Source organism: Pholis gunnellus (assembly GCF_910591455.1).
Source record: "Pholis gunnellus genome assembly, chromosome: 7".
In the NCBI taxonomy this organism is placed as follows: Eukaryota; Metazoa; Chordata; class Actinopteri; order Perciformes; family Pholidae; genus Pholis; species Pholis gunnellus.
In genome coordinates, this window is record NC_136533.1 from 4,636,205 (window position 1) to 4,652,043 (window position 15,839).

The window sequence follows — 15,839 nt, forward strand, 5'->3', positions numbered from 1 at the left end:
GTATTAACCTAGCAACTCACAGCAGCCGTTCTTCACATGGACTTAAGCCTTTGAATCAGGGCAGATATATAAGACTATATATATATATAAGGGTTGTTCAGCAACATGACTGACGTCAACCGTGCAGAGTCCGGCATTTTGTGCATCAGGCAATAAACCTTTCATATGTTGCTGCTTAGTTTCCTCAACTGAAATAACACAGTGGCATTAAGAACGGTAGTGATTCTATTGTGCAGATGGTTCATAAGAGCTTGTACATGTGTTGTTCTGAGGGGCCGATTGGTCTTTAATGAAAGCAAATATCTGCCTCACAGAAAATGTGCGGCATGTTTTCAGTCAGTCTGCAATAAATAGGAGGATAATTATTCAGCGATAGCGACAAAAAGAGAAACATTAAAGACAACTAAAGACACATACATCATGGCAATGCTTCCACCCGAATCACCACGGAGAACACGTTACAAATTGAAAAAAAAGAAACTGGCCTACATGGATTGCTACTTTAAAGCTACAGTTGGGAACTATATATTTCTATTATTTGCAAAAAACTGTCACATTGTCCTGACGGTGGTACGTGAGACAGATAACACGTGAAAAACTCGAGTTCCTCTGCTTCCTTTTAGAGCTGCTAATGGCCAACGCAAGATTCCAACGCGCCCGAAGAAAAACAACCAATCACAGCCGAGGAGCCTCTAACACAGCTGTCAATCACTACTGATCAGACTAGTCAGCGCTGATCAAATATCAAATCAAAATTCAGTTACTGCATTGCCTTTTTCTCCTTCTTTTAGAAACATATTCTAGTGAACAGTTCAGCTGTAAAATGAGAAAGCTTGCTCCGGCGGGTGGGCGGTGCTCGGTTTTGGCTCGACTGTTTGGCTGCCGGGTCACAAACAAAATCTTTTTAAAGCTAAACAGTAAATCCCTAAAACATACCGTAACATGATCTTGATTCGTAATTGATCAGCTCTGCCTATTTTGACAGTTTGATCGGAGTTCACAAGCTTCACGAGCATTGATTGACAGCTGCGTTAGAGGCTGCTTCTATGTCTTCGAGCGCGGTGGAATCTTGTAAATGCCATTAGGAGCACTAAAAGGAGGCAGAGGAAGCTTATTGTCTCACAGACAGACAGTCTGTCTTACGTACTACTGTCAGGACATAGTGACAGTCTGAGCAAATAAGACAAAAACTTATTTTCAATAAAGTTACCAACTGTAGCTTTAAGTAAATGTATAAATATCCCAAATCTCTCTCTCTCTCTCTCTCTCTCTCTCTCTCTCTCTCTCTCTCTCTCTCTCTCTGTTGGTTGGACTGTGAGTGTAACGATTACTCGTCCAGCTGCTCTGGTTTTTATCGCAGTAAGTATCGTATCTTGACAAACCTCTTGAGACTCACGCAAGAATTTCACAGTTGCTGAAGGAGCAGCGTTTTTAATAAAGCCTCTTTTTAGCCTGGTGCTCCGCTGGACGAGGATACTCTCGTTCCCTGACTGCTCCCTCTCTCGCCCTCTCTCTCTCTCTCTCTCTCTGCAGCCATTTGTCTCTCCATCACAGCGCTGGGCTCGCAGGCTGTAAATCACAATTAGGGGGTTCATTAGATATGGTTGATTTATTAAGACCCAGGGCTTGACTCTGGGTCGTGCAGCCATATATTAGCAGACTACAAAATCTCATACATAGTTATGAGACATGCTGTTTACTGTATGGCTTATAGGGTCATACGCCAATAGACATTAATTATTGAGTAAGACTCCGTAGGTTAAATTGATAGCATCCAGATGATAAATCATTTGCATTTGTATATTTCCTCCTCAGCGATGCCTGTACGCAGCACTTTTGACTGCATATGCAAACGAGCATCTTTTAAGAACAACATATTGGCAGCAGCATCAGAAATCTGTCTCTATTATCAGCAAGTGATCCAGGATTTGAAAGGGAGCCAAGCATTTTGGAGCCTCATCCAAAGGCTTTAACAAACATACTCCGGAGCTGCTTGCCCACTTGAACACACACACACACACACACACACACACACACACACACACAAGCATATATTTGGCTTGTGTTCACATCACAGTTACTCCGGTCTTAAGTGTCCCTGGCTCACATAATACAGCATTGTTTCCCTCTGTAAATCAAAGTGCATTTATCGCGCTGCATATCAGCTATTGTCAACAATCGCCTGTAAACACAGGACTCAGATAAGATGGCGTACATGCTCTTTCATGTGAGTGCGCTATGCACGATGTGTGCCAATACGCTGACCTGCCATTCCTGTTCTGCCAAAGCTGAGTGATTGAGTTCAATGAAGTACACTAACAAAGCAAAAACATCCAGAAACCGCAATCAACAGCTTTTGATTTGGGGGAAAAAACGTCCCCTTTACGAACTGGGCGTGCGTCCAAAACAATGTGTTTCTTTCTCTCCAACATACCAGCATGCCCGCTCATCCCCTGGCACCTCGAGGAGCCGGATCATTGAACCTCAAGGGGAACTATAGAAATAGTTCTGGATTAGTTACAGCTTGACTAGGTGAGCTCCGACTTGTTCAGGCCTACGTATTTATAGAGAGTGTGAAATCCCATTGTTAAGAACAGAGGAGGGTTTACCGGCACAGGTTAGATAGGAAGGAGAGAGAGAGAGAGAGAGAGAGAGAGAGAGAGAGAGAGAGAGAGAGAGAGAGAGAGTCTTGTCCCAGTCAAAATCCTTCCTGTTCTTAATCTAGACACTGATCTGGTCAGAGAAGAGATCAATTAGACCAAGTCTAGTGACTGTAAAGAGACATAAAGATAAGCATAACATGTCAAATCTGTTTATGGTGTGTGTTTTTAAAAATAGCTTTTGAAGAACTAGAAGATGTTGCCTTCTTGTACGGATTTTTCGAGCTAATACTTTGATTTTATAATCGATTTTATATTTTCACCTGCAGGGCTGCACCTACCAATTATTTTCATTAGCAATTCATCTGCCAACTTTCTACTATAATCGGTTCATCATTTGGTTTATAGAAAGTAATGAAGACAGTTCACACATAACTCTAATTCTCTTGCACATAAATGCATACAGCAGTTAACAGTAAGGGTAATTAAAATCGTCAAGCACAGGCACGTCTCCTCTCACACATACGCACACACACACACACACACACACACACTTTCCTCTGGCTAACTCCTGGTACATGACTAATTGACGGTGACAGAGAACAAAGGAGAAGATTAGGGGATTGAGTGTGTGACACACAGCCACAGGTCAGGAGGCGGTTTAGACTAACTGAGATTATGGAGGCAGGTGTCACTGGAGGCCAAAGCCGATACCTCTGCTCCCTGCTGGGCTGCTCGTTCGTTCCAGTCCCAGTGGGTCAGGTCTGCTGATTGCATCACGTTCCTGCAACTGTGTGTGAAATTGCTAAACACTGACATGCCTCGCCGCTGGCGTCATCTAAAGACTGTATAAAATATGACGATGCGTTTTAGGCTTTTTGTGTGTCGTTTTACGCCACGGCATTACCGTGAAACAGCCACAGTTGGGTTCCGGCAATAAAAACACTAGTTAGGTTAAGAAAAAACATCATGGTTGGGCTTAAAATAAGTATATGAACTGAAAACATAAACAACAAACAAGTCACAAACATCAAAGCTTTGGAACACGAACACCAGCCTCCTGGTTTAAAGTCTGGTGTTTTTTTGAGCCGTCCACCCACCATTAGTAGTCTTTCTCACTATTTATACAATCCCATTTGCTCTGAGGTACGCATATTCACACATGTGCAGTCGGTACGCATTACACAGCATTAAAAAAGCAAGCACGGCGTTGTAATGACTTCTAAATTGTTGTGTCATTCGTACGCTGTTTGGTTAAACCGGGCTGGCTGAGCAGACACATCAGAAGTGGTGAAGCACTGCAGTGGGGTTTCACTGGAACTCGTTGGGCGTGACAACTCCAGTCAAAACAAGGCCCTTCTTGATAAACCAGACCAACTTTAAATCCAATCAAAACTATGTTTCATTGCCTTTGTTTCTTTTTAAATGCTGCCTTGTTGCTTCATGTCTTTTTGTTCATTAAAAGCTTTTTTGTTGTTGAATTACCATTGAAACTTAAATTCATGGAAATAATTCCCATTTCTAAGCCTTACCTAAAAGGTCAGTGTCTTAACAAAGTAAAAAGGAGATTCATGCGATGAATTACTGTTCAATTGTCCACTTGTTTTCTTGTGAGCTTTGAGAAACGTCATGTCATTAGTTTTGGTTGTCCGGCCTCTTTATCAGCGTAGCCCTCTAATTGCCCGACGGCTCGGTTGATTCTGAAGCTAACCAGGAGCGATGTCGTCTCTCTGCTCTCCCCACAATGGGCCTCATTGGATTAAGTTCGAGCAGGCTTTGTTAAAAGCTGGTGCAAATCTAATCAAGGGAGAGGCCTCAATTATGCTCGCATGTACTTAAACGATCAGATCGCTAAAAAAAAGGAGGAAGGGGTTGGCCAGTTTAGGAATGCAATCAGCGGCCATTAAGGCCAGTTAATTTTGGCTGATGGCAGCTTTAAAATGAGATGCAGGATTTTTACTGTAATGAGAATGCTGTAATTATGAGGATGTGATGTTGGTGTCTGGTAATGAGCTGAGTTCAGAGTCAGGAAGGTCGCTCTCACAGAAGGGAAGTCTTATAGGAACAGGTGTTAGCGTTGCAGCGGTAACATTGTTGCAGCGAGGTGGTGCTTTGTGCCGCGACCGTCCTCCTTTTTTACCTACACGGGCAACACTGCGTTCAAACACAAGCTATTTTAAAAAAACCTCCGTTTTTTTTAATGAAGTGTTGAAGGAAGCCAGACAGCTGAAAATGACCGTTCATTCTAGCTATGGCTTGTTGAAGAAAGTAAAAAAGGTGTTAGGAGGGGAATAGTGTGCTGCATCACCATGATCTAAGGACCAGGTGGTGTCCCCCTGTGAAGCCCTGAGAACAGCTGAGATTGACCCTGACCTCTGACCTCCGTGACCCATGACAGTTCAAACAGGAAGCAATTATCCTGAATGTCAGCGAGTATGGGGGCATTCCTCAACAGAAGGCCACTAGTCCGAGACAGTTGTCACCGGAGGGACGAGAGGAAAAGACGTGAGCACGAGTGGACCGACTAAATGAATCGTCAAATGTGAAAGCTGAGCAGAAACATTGTCTCTTTTACGTCATAGAAAATGTATCTTCATCTCACAACAGCGTGTGACAAGATTTGAAGATCAAACATTGTTGAAGTATTGTTTCTCCTAGAAGGTGACACAAAATAGCAAACTGAAACACAGCAGACCGCTAACAGAGTCCAGTGTCACCGTAAGACACAACTCAAGAAGCACATTCGCTCTCGCTTTCACCTCAACGTTTTCCCGGCTCTCCTCTCCAGCCTCACTCTTCCTCATGTAGCTACAGTTCACTCCGCCGCCAACTCCTTCGCTCGGCCCGGGCTGCGTGCGTGTCATGTGCTTTTTCTGAAGCATCGGCACCAGCACTGAAGTGGCCAGACGCTTCTTTTCATCCGAAAGGTTGATACTCCGGCACAGACTTGTTGTTGTGTTAGTTTTATTTCCTGATAAAGGAGAATACTCTCTGGACACGCTGACCTCAGGGTGATCATCTAGTCTATTACATTTGTCCATACATCAACCGCCATCACACTAACATCAAGTCAAGTAGATTTTAATGAGCAACTTTACATCAGCAGCACGTTTGAGGACAATTAATGTTTTTGGAAGTTTGACTGTCTTATCCCGGCAACGCAAACAGGGATGTTCCCCTTACCACCGCATCGCACATTTCACCCTCAAAGTAACATAATTCCCTACAAGTATACAATTTCTTCTTATTTAGTGGTTGACGGTTGGAAAACAAGGTCACCTGGGGGGAAATCTTTACATAAAGGAAATACGATTCCTCCTCCCTCAACTGTTGACTCATCAAAGCGCCCGCAGATGCTGCAGTGGAGAAGACCAGCAGGCACCAGCCGATAACCAGCGGCTCTGGCCACCTCCAAGTAGGTGTGGATCTGTGCAGCGGCCTCCATGTGGAGCGGGGTGTTTGCTGAAGAGGAGCATGCATCCCCATAAAGTACCCTTTCCCTGGATAAATCAAAAGGTTCAAATATAGATCCGGAGACCGCTCTCCTCCTTCACCTCCCTCCTCTCTCACTCTGCCTCCTCATCCAGCCTGAGCATTACCTCATCAGAGGAGGATCTGCCTAAAGCCGCAGCGGTCACACAACAGACAAAAGCGCTCATCTCCAGGAAGCCGCTGCCGCTGCCTGCGGTTTTGGAGAGAGGAGAAGTGAGGGGAAAAAGTGACTCAGCCCCACGGCTCCTTTCTTCTCCCTGCCGACTTAGGGATAAACGGAGGGATAAAGCACAAGGGGAGATAATATTTAGAGCAGGCCCCATTTCAAGGGCAATAGAAGAGAGAAAGTGGGGTATGAGCTTGGGTGGTTTGGGAAGTAGCCACGAGGGTCGGTCTATACTGTTTCTGGCAGAGCGCCTCGCACCGTGGATTTATGTGTAAGTGGGGAGGAACCGCTGCTGGCCCGGCCCTGCCTTAAAGCCCCGGCCCGCCGCAGCTCCACGAGCCTCTTCTAAAAGCGAACCAGATGGGGACCTCAGACGGGATGTTGATGAGGCATGAGTGTGCAAAACACAAACACGCATGCGAGCGCAAACACAAATAAATTGATGCAGACAACGCCTGGAAAACAACTAAATGCATAACACACAAACATATGTACATGTCGCACATGTGCCGGCGAGCTGGCGCACATGAACGGATGTGCCGAGTTGGAGCGCGGCGAATGGATCGCTGGAGTTTCAGCTCTGTTTTTCCCACCGTTGAATGAGGTTCCCTTACCGCAAGGCATTCTGTCCACCCTAGACCTAAGTGGACATTTCATATGTGTGGACAAATCAGATCAATTAGGTAGATGTCCGAGCTCAAGAGGGCATAATAGCTCACTGTTAACATAAGGTTAAGTACTGAGAAACTGCATTAGATTCTGTTAGACGCTGCCCATTAGCAGCGGTGATTCGTCTTGCACTGCGACGCAGTGAAGTTCACATACAAAGCCGAAGTAAAGACGCAGAGACGGACATTGTTTTTGGGGAAGCCAAACAGGTAACCTCAGTGAGTTCATTAGCTCATTTGCTCGTTAGCTTAACCCAAATCGGCCCAATGGCTGCTTGCTGTCTGGTAACTTGTCTAACTCTTTGCAAATGACTGCCATTACAGCAACCATGCGTAACAACAAAGCTCCGCAAATAGGCCTGTCATGATGCACGGTGCGGCTGAAATCTTTTCTCAGACTCTTTCTCACCGCTACTTACAGACTATGACTTAATGTTCAGCATTCTTACATCTATAAACGCCACGCCGCACAGAGTAACACACACTGGCGGCACTAAATGATCCGTGATCGTATTTCCCTTATCAAGCACTAAACAGATTTTTAATGCACAAATAAGAATCTGGATGTAGTTCTCCACGCTCCGACGATAAACACAGTGTGACCAATACGAACCTGAGATGTCCAGTGATGTCAGATCATCTGAAGCATTAGTCACAGACACGCCCCCAGCTCCTCTGATCAAAGCCAAAAGATGCAGCGTGTACAGTAAGGCCTTGACTTAGCAAATCCTCCAACAAATTGCAACCACTTCCTTCCAAAAGTCTTGTAAAACAAAGATATCATAAATTGTTCCTGTCATGACACGATCGGCACCCTATAGAGACGGTAATTTTGTTGGAAGGGGCCACTTGTCATCTCACCACCATGTAATTAGATCTGAAAAGCAATTGCATTTTAAAAGACTCAATAACGTCATTTCAAGTTTCTAGATGAATTGATGAAGTTAAGGGAGTTTCAATGGAATTAAAAGGGACCTAAGTGGTCCGGTTTTCCCCGATAATGACACAATTTCTTTCTTCAAACGCAGGGCAATTAGCCAGAGGAAGTAAACGGATGAGGCCTGTATTGATTACTGTGATGTTTGGATTATTTTATTGCTGTTCAAATCCTGAAAATATCATCCTCCAATGTATTGAAAAGTATCTTTCAGCCGACGTTGCGCCATGTTAGTTGCTCCAAATCAGTGTCTTTTGACTTGTGAGCCCTTAAAATGAAGCTTTGTCTACTTGTAACATCTTGTCACAGGCCAGTATAACCCCTTAATAGGGTCTCGACCCCCCTGGGTGGGAACCATAACTCCAGATTGTGATACAACACGATTTACACGAGCCATAAATCAAGCCTTTGAAACCGAACTCCTCCACCAGCCAGCGGGACACAGATTATCACCCACAACAGAACACTGAGGCTTGTCTGTCCACTGTGCGAGCAAGTTGCCAGTGAGGCCACTTGTTGACCTAGCAGTGACACGGCTCAAGGGCCACTAGAGAGGGCCTTAATAAGTATTCTTAAACAGGAGGATTAGCCAGATGGTCAGATCGCTCTTTTATCCAACCTCTCCCATCTGTACATTTCATATGTCTCCCAACTCTGCTGAAGCCATCAAGATCGGCCTCACTAGCTTAATTTGGGCTAGTGTTACCTACAGCACTATTTGACTCCAGATATAATCTTTATTGCTCACAGAGAGAAAGTCCATTAAAAGGCATACTGTAGGTCCCGGCGCTGAAAGCTTCCTGGAGTGACGCCTGGGCGAGTCTTTAAAAGACCCCTTTCTTCACCAAAGTGAAAGCAGCTATTGAGGGCTGCACAGGGCCGAATACTAACCGGGAGTGGAGGTCTGCGTTAGCCGTGAAACAAATCAAAAGCGTTCTGTATGTGCCGAGGCAGTGAACATGCACAGAGTCAGCTACAGTTTTGTTAACGTGAACACACACACACCTACACACACACACACACACACTTTGCGTGCTGTTCTGCCGCTGCGAAACCGCCACGAACACAGGCAAGTGTTGCTCCGTTACCGCTCCGAGGAAACAATCATGTGTTCTCTATAAAAGCTTATTATCTGCCATTTTGGTGGGAGCAATCATCCAAAGTGCCAAACAGCATGTGGCACAAAGAGCATACGGAAGCTGGCAACGTCACAGTGGAAGGAAATAAAAGTTGTTCATATCAGTAAATTAGGGAAACTTACAGAAATAAGAGACTTCAACTCCAACACCCTCTTCTCACTTCTGGATGACTTTAAAATTCATGAACGTCACCTGGAAAAGAGCAAAACAGAGGAAAATATTTATTATCATGCTTCTTTAAAAATTACTTTCCTCAAGCACGTATAGCATCAGCACCATCAATAAAAGAGACATTTCACCCCCAAAAAATATATTTTGCCACATTCGCCTACAGATAGTTTTGATTTTTTTGTCCAGGTTGCAAAGATAGATGATTTTCTGGGGAATTAAATCTAATTTTACAGTCACAGTTTTCACTATAGCTAGGCCTACATTCTACCAAAGAAATAGCACCCATGTTTCTGGGATGAGATGTTGCTGATTTATTTTTTTTCTTTCAAAATGTGATTGCGGAAGGGGAAGAAACTCTCTTATTATCATGCTATCATAAATATCTTTAAGGGGACATATCATGAAAAACTCACTTTGTCAGTGCTGTTGCACATACGTTATATGTGGTATATACATACGGGTATCTGGAGTGCCCACCAACCAACAATATGTGAAATAAGATAACACAGTCAGTTTTTTTGTGGGCTGCTTCAATCAGAAATCATGTTTCAAATGCAGGCTCAGAATATTACAATATGCTGCCCACAGCTTGAAAACAACCTTTGAAAAGGTGCACTCTATTTTTTCTCACAAGCCAATCTGAGCAGACAAAGCTTTTTTGGGAGGGGGCTTAAAGAGACAGGCGCTAAAACGAAGCGTTTCAGACAGAGGGTGAAAGCAGGTATCTTTAGACAGACAGTATGAGAAGAATAATGTGTTTTTCATCACAGCATGTAAAAATGTTCTAGTAGAAACCCAAAATTCAAGTATGAAGCTGAATTTATGTCTTATGACCTTATGTCCCCTTTAAAGCCTTGGCAAGTAAAACCAAAACTATCTGCATGGCACAAGAGGTTTATTTAATTGCGGGTGAACCAACCCTTTAAAGGAGCGTGTTGCCATACGCATCAGGGTGCATTTTGATGGACACTGACCAAATTCTTCACATCCCGCTAACAAATTGAGGTTTGACAAAGTATGAAAATTTGGATTGAAACGTGCTTTTGGAGCCCAGTGAAGGCACTCTGGAGCCGCCTGAGGTCCCTCTGTAGTGGACGCTCAGGACAGAACAGAGGTCCTGTGTGAAGTCCTCAGCAGAGCCAACAGAGGATCAGTGTATCTCTCGCAAAGCATTTTAACTGCACAAACAACGGCACACACGCAGAGTCTTACAAACGACAAACAGCGCAGTTCTTGTACGAAGCTTTGAAGTAGTAAATCTGTCTTAATAGAGTTAGTGATGCCCGATATTTATTTCAAAAAAATTGAAGAAAATGAGATGGCGGAGGGGGGGGGGGGGGGACCACTCTCATCAAGAGGACAGCTAATCGTTCCTGGGCTGCCTGGTTTAAATAGACCACACTGACTCGGACAGCTAACCTGGGGTCAGCGTTATAGCCTCACACGCACACAAGCACACACTGCAATCAGCCCATTCGCTAAACCAGGGGTCACAGAAAACAAATAATAACATCAAAGAGGTCAAACTGCCGACAGAGCGCTTTGAAGGTACCATGTTCAGAATGGGGACCGCCCCTAGTACGGCCCCTAAGTTGAGAGAGGATGCGAACGAGTCTTAATTGAGAGTGGGAGGCGGCTAATTAAAGGAAGACCAGAAGTGGATGAAGAGAGACTCAGTTCACGCACAGACGAGCAACAAAACACAGCACGGCAGCATTTCTCTGACGCTATGCACCACGGCGGCGCCCCAACACAACATCTAAGTTGCACAAAGAGCACAACACAAACAGGCCTTTGATTCCACAATTTGAGGCTAATTGAGAACAATGAAGAAAAAAGCAAACACTGGGCATGTATGATCTTTTATTCATGCCTTTATATTAATCAACCAAATGATTCTCTCTTGGATCTCTCTTTTTCCTCTCAGGGCACAATTACGGGCAATTCTGACTAAAACAACTCAAAGGCTCTTACGCTAAGAGTTTCTTGTGATAATAATAATGGTAACAAATAGTCGGCAAAAACACGCTTGTGTGAAATACCCCTGTAAACACTTCTGTGAGCTGCAACTTCTTTCTTTCTTTCCTTTTTGTGTGGAGAAGAAGCAGTATTGCCCAAAAAAAACCTTTTTAAGCCACCTTTTCAGTGGAGCGCCGTTCACACTCTGCGCCTCTAGCTGACCCGTCTGAACACGTTCCAGATGTCTTCAGAACCAGTTATTCTCTTTCCTCGCCTCTTCTTTTTTTTTCTTGGCGTTTTTTTGTTTTTACCCCCTCTCTTCCCTCCATTCCTCCGCTCTCCACACGCCCTGCCACTCATCTGCAGATGGCAGATCTGACACCTGGAGGATGCTGGGTAATCAGAGAGACAGCTGGCTGCCCAGTTCAGGAGAGTTGCCGCAAAACGCACATGCTCTCTCTCACACACACACACACACATTCGGCAAAAGCCTTGTGTGCAGGCACACATTGGCATTCACACTAACCTACAAGAATTCTGCACAAAACGGCCCGTGCATTTTCTGCATACACTGACATGTGAATAATCTCTAGATACATTTGTTTAAAGGTGCACTTTCACTTTGTTAATATGTAGAAATGAGGTGTGGTGCAGGGAAGATGAATGTAAATAACTGTGCGTGCAAAGGTTTAACTATACTGCACTCATTGAGGGTGTGGCACAAGATTTCAATAACGCGTTTCAAGAATATTAACTCTCTGTGAACTGCAACATCTATACAGAAGTTTTTTTTTTAAACTGAGGCTTCAGAATCCTAAACCAAGAGCCAAGACAAAGAAAGTTTGGTCAAGATAAAATGTTGTGCTATTGATTTACAAAAAACAAAAAAATATTACGATGCAAAACATGGAAGACACAACCATGAAACACAGTTTGTGAACTGAATATCTCTGTCCTAGAGCCTGTCCATTTTGTGTGATGGGATTATTATGAGATACATTCTCTTCCACCTCTGAGGGGAGCTGACATAAGGGACCCAGGCTATGAAGCCATCCCAGGCTCCTCCTGACAACTGCAGGAAGCAACAGCTACCTTTTTGGCCCACTGTCCAACTGCTGTAAAACGACACATGTTACCATACCGCTGCGAAAGCAACTTGGAGCAGCAAAACTAAAAGGCCTTGCTTTTTTTGCAAAGGCAAAGCCTTGACATCAGTAACAAGAGAGGTAAGAGATATGTTGCACGTCAAGGAGATATACTGTATTACATTCGGAGCGATGCCTGCACCTGCACAATGAATGCACGCATTCAAACGCAACAAAATATGCACAGTCCCAAATGTTGTCTTGTTGCAGCTGTCAATGCCACTTGTGCAGACGCGGACGCACTGGAGTAAGAACAATGGATCTCTATGAGACAGAAGCTCTCTCAATGAGCTTAGCGCCACATGAGGCTCCGTGCTGCCACTTCCATGTCTGCACCATAGGAAACGAAATATGGTTCCAACTAATCATATGGGCAATTTAACCAGAATGAGGTTAACTTGACCCATAAACGATGAGTTTATAGCACACGTTGACTCTCAGAGGTCGGCTGGCCATGTTGTACGGGCCTCGTAATGTTTCAAGCAACTTATTCTCCAATTATCGCTGATCTATTATTTTGCTGCATTTCAAACACAATCAATCACAAATTGACACTGATAGATGTCAAACCTGAGACTTCTGAGGTTTCACGCTTTATCTAATGATTTTGCAGAAGCAGGAGCAGAAGTAGTTGTGTGAAGAATGAAAAAAAGAGAGCTTGAGAGAGTTCAAACCTAGCCTGCTGTCTCACCTCCAAACGCTTCCAAAATATGAGATAGTTTAAGATTTTCAGACGCATGCAGCATGCAGCCCCACTTAAATAAAGATGTCGGAGAGGTGCGGGAGGTGTAGGTTTTCGAGCATTGTTTAATCTTACTGGGGTTGAGGCACACTGACCTTCTTACACTGGACAGATGTCGAAGGGTGCTTGATCGGTACACAGCACAGAACTTTGATCCCATGTGTGTGGTTGGTTTAAGCTGATAAAACACTTACTTCAGGTGGGGGAAAGATAATGTTTCAATATAAATGCTTTGTGGTTATGTTGCTAACACGGGGCTGCAGATATGCATGTGGGTGGGCAAACTGCTACACAGAACACCTTTAATAGGTGGAATGAGGGAAGGGGATGTTTGCATGAGTGAAAAGCCTTTGTGTTCCCTTCACAAAAGACCTAGGTGAACATTAGAGAGGCTTAAGTGACAACATGTATTCTCTCCTAAGTCGCTGTTAACATGAAATATTGCAAAAGTAAAGGGCAGAAGGGAGGGAGAGGGTTGGTAGGGGCAAGCGCCAGCACATACATCTAAACCTCGCCCCTCTGCTCACTACCCTTAGGAGATTACATTATGGCGCTCGCCATTGTCCCGCTTCTTCAAGACAAAGCCTGTTCCACTGTGCAAACAGCACGCCTTGGAAAGATTGTAAAAACAAGAGGCGAATGTCAAAGGCAGAAGTGAATAGGATCTCTCCCTTCTTTTGTCAAGCTGGTAAGGTATGCACAAACACATCGCTGCGTGACAGAGAAGAAAGGAGGGCCTTGTCGGGAAAAGAGCCGGAAAAAAGTTGGAGCGTCTTCGCATGAAAAGACCAATACCGTGAGAAGTCGCCTGTCTGACTCCCGGGTCTATAGAAAAAAAATAACCTCCACAAGTATTTGGATGAAAGACCCCCAAAACACACAGAAGGCATGAGGCTGAAGGCAAAACACAAGGCCTGGAATGATGACCTATGGCTGCAAAGAGAAGAAAATATTTTCTGGAATATTGAAAATGGAGTTTTGTTTCCAGTAAGTAAAAAAAAGAAAACGATAACAAAATATCGTATTCATCAAGAAAGTAAATTTTCTTCATTTGCTGCAAAGTGATATCAGATGTATGAAGACCAGCCAACCACTGCTGAGCTTCCACTGTCCCAGCCCGAAGTCAACCTTGTCACAACCCAAACAAGGCTTTAACTGTCAGGGGCAATAATGAGGCCGACCTCGGCTCCCTCTAATTTACAAGGCCAGCGCCAGCCTGTAATTAATTGCTGCGTGCATAAATGTAAATGAGTCCACTGGGGAAGCGGAGGGAGGGAAGAAAAAAAAACGTCCGTCGGGCCAATATTCCAGCGGGGAGTAATCTGCGAGAGAGGTAAATGATTTAGAAGACAGCACACAAATCTGCTGCTCCGTAAAACACGGAGAAGCTGAATGTGAGGGGAGGCTCGCTGAGATGGAAGAGGTGGTCGTCAGGAATGGATGAAAAAAAACAACAGTGGTAGCAATAAATATCAAATGTTTTACTTCAATCTTCTCCTCCCACATGTGTCTCCAATTTGTATTCATAAGAGAAATCAAACATACAGTTTATCTGATGTGCCAGATCCAAACTCCTCCTCCCCACACTGCTCTTTCTTGTTGCAGTGAGGTGGAAGGTTTTTTACTAAAGAAATAATACACGTATTTCATTTTAAAGCGCGATACAAACGTTTACTGAGGATGAAGACATTTTTCCGTTACTTGATTTTTCCGCAGAAAGAAATTTCATACATGCATATGAGCATTGTTGCTGCTTCTCGCCTGCTAGAGGTCAGTGAGATTCAGTCTGAGTGATTTCATGCCTAACAGTTATTGATCTGATATCCACTACGCTGCATTTTTTGTTATTTTACGATGCTGCTCACACTATCAATTTGGAGCTGTTAGAAAAGATTAAATAATCCGGGGAAAGTGGATCGAGTATGTATGATATTTTAAGCAACACTGACACATTTACACTCATTTGGAAATGTAGCAGTTCAACCCCTGCGGGCCACAGAAACAGCTCTACATGTGGAACTGGATTGACGGGTTTTATTCAATAAAAAGCATTAATAATACCTCGTTCCTTTGTGTAAGTGGGGTTATGTCAAATTGGTTGCATTTCTGGTTCTGTTTGAGCTGACGCACTATGACCTCCTCCATCATCCCCGTCATTATCTTGTACCTTAACCTCCATCCAGCAAAAATCATGGAGCTGCACGACAGAAATATGCAATAATTTATGGCAGCTACAATAGCAGCTCTCATTCATAAAGGTACGGCACAAAAGCGCCGCTTAACTCCCTTAGTGCGAGCAGTGAACAAACTGCAGCAGAAACCTTTGTCCATTGAAACCTGTGCAAATGTGAGGAAACACACGTGCAATCCACAATGTGTGAGTCAAAGTAGGTGACACTTAAAGACACACACACTCACACACACGCATGGCAGGCCACAATAGCGTCTTTATGACATAAGCTCCTTTTCACTACAGTGCTTTACAAAGGCAAATGAGATTTTTTTTTTTTTCCTATAGCAGGCCTCCAGCAATAACAATTGACATCACAGGCCAGCCTACGTATGTTTCCCATATTAAACAGGGAGACACAGTGTAAGCTCCTTGAGCATGAGACTAAACAGCTTGCTGAGGCAGCGATTTTCCCCCCCTGAAAACAGCAGTCCCTCCTACAGGGAACCATCGACTTGAGGGACTGTGGCAAAGGGCCATTTTATTCAGTTACACACCGGCTGCCCGCCAAGCCAAATTAACTACCTTTAACAATACAGTAGTATGATTCACCTGATTGGTTGTTTCCATTGTAGTCTCATCTCAGGCTG

General features: G+C 44.1%; 1 protein-coding gene across 1 annotated transcript in view; it reads right to left on the bottom strand.

The window, feature by feature from the left end:
• LOC306698169 (transcription factor SOX-6-like) overlaps window positions 1-15,839 on the bottom strand; it is a 106,989-nt gene that overhangs the window by 82,620 nt on the left and 8,530 nt on the right. The window contains exon 2 of the mRNA XM_079162373.1: window positions 9,125-9,194. The gene's annotated coding sequence lies outside the window, so the exon portion shown is untranslated. The remainder of the gene's footprint in view (window positions 1-9,124; window positions 9,195-15,839) is intronic.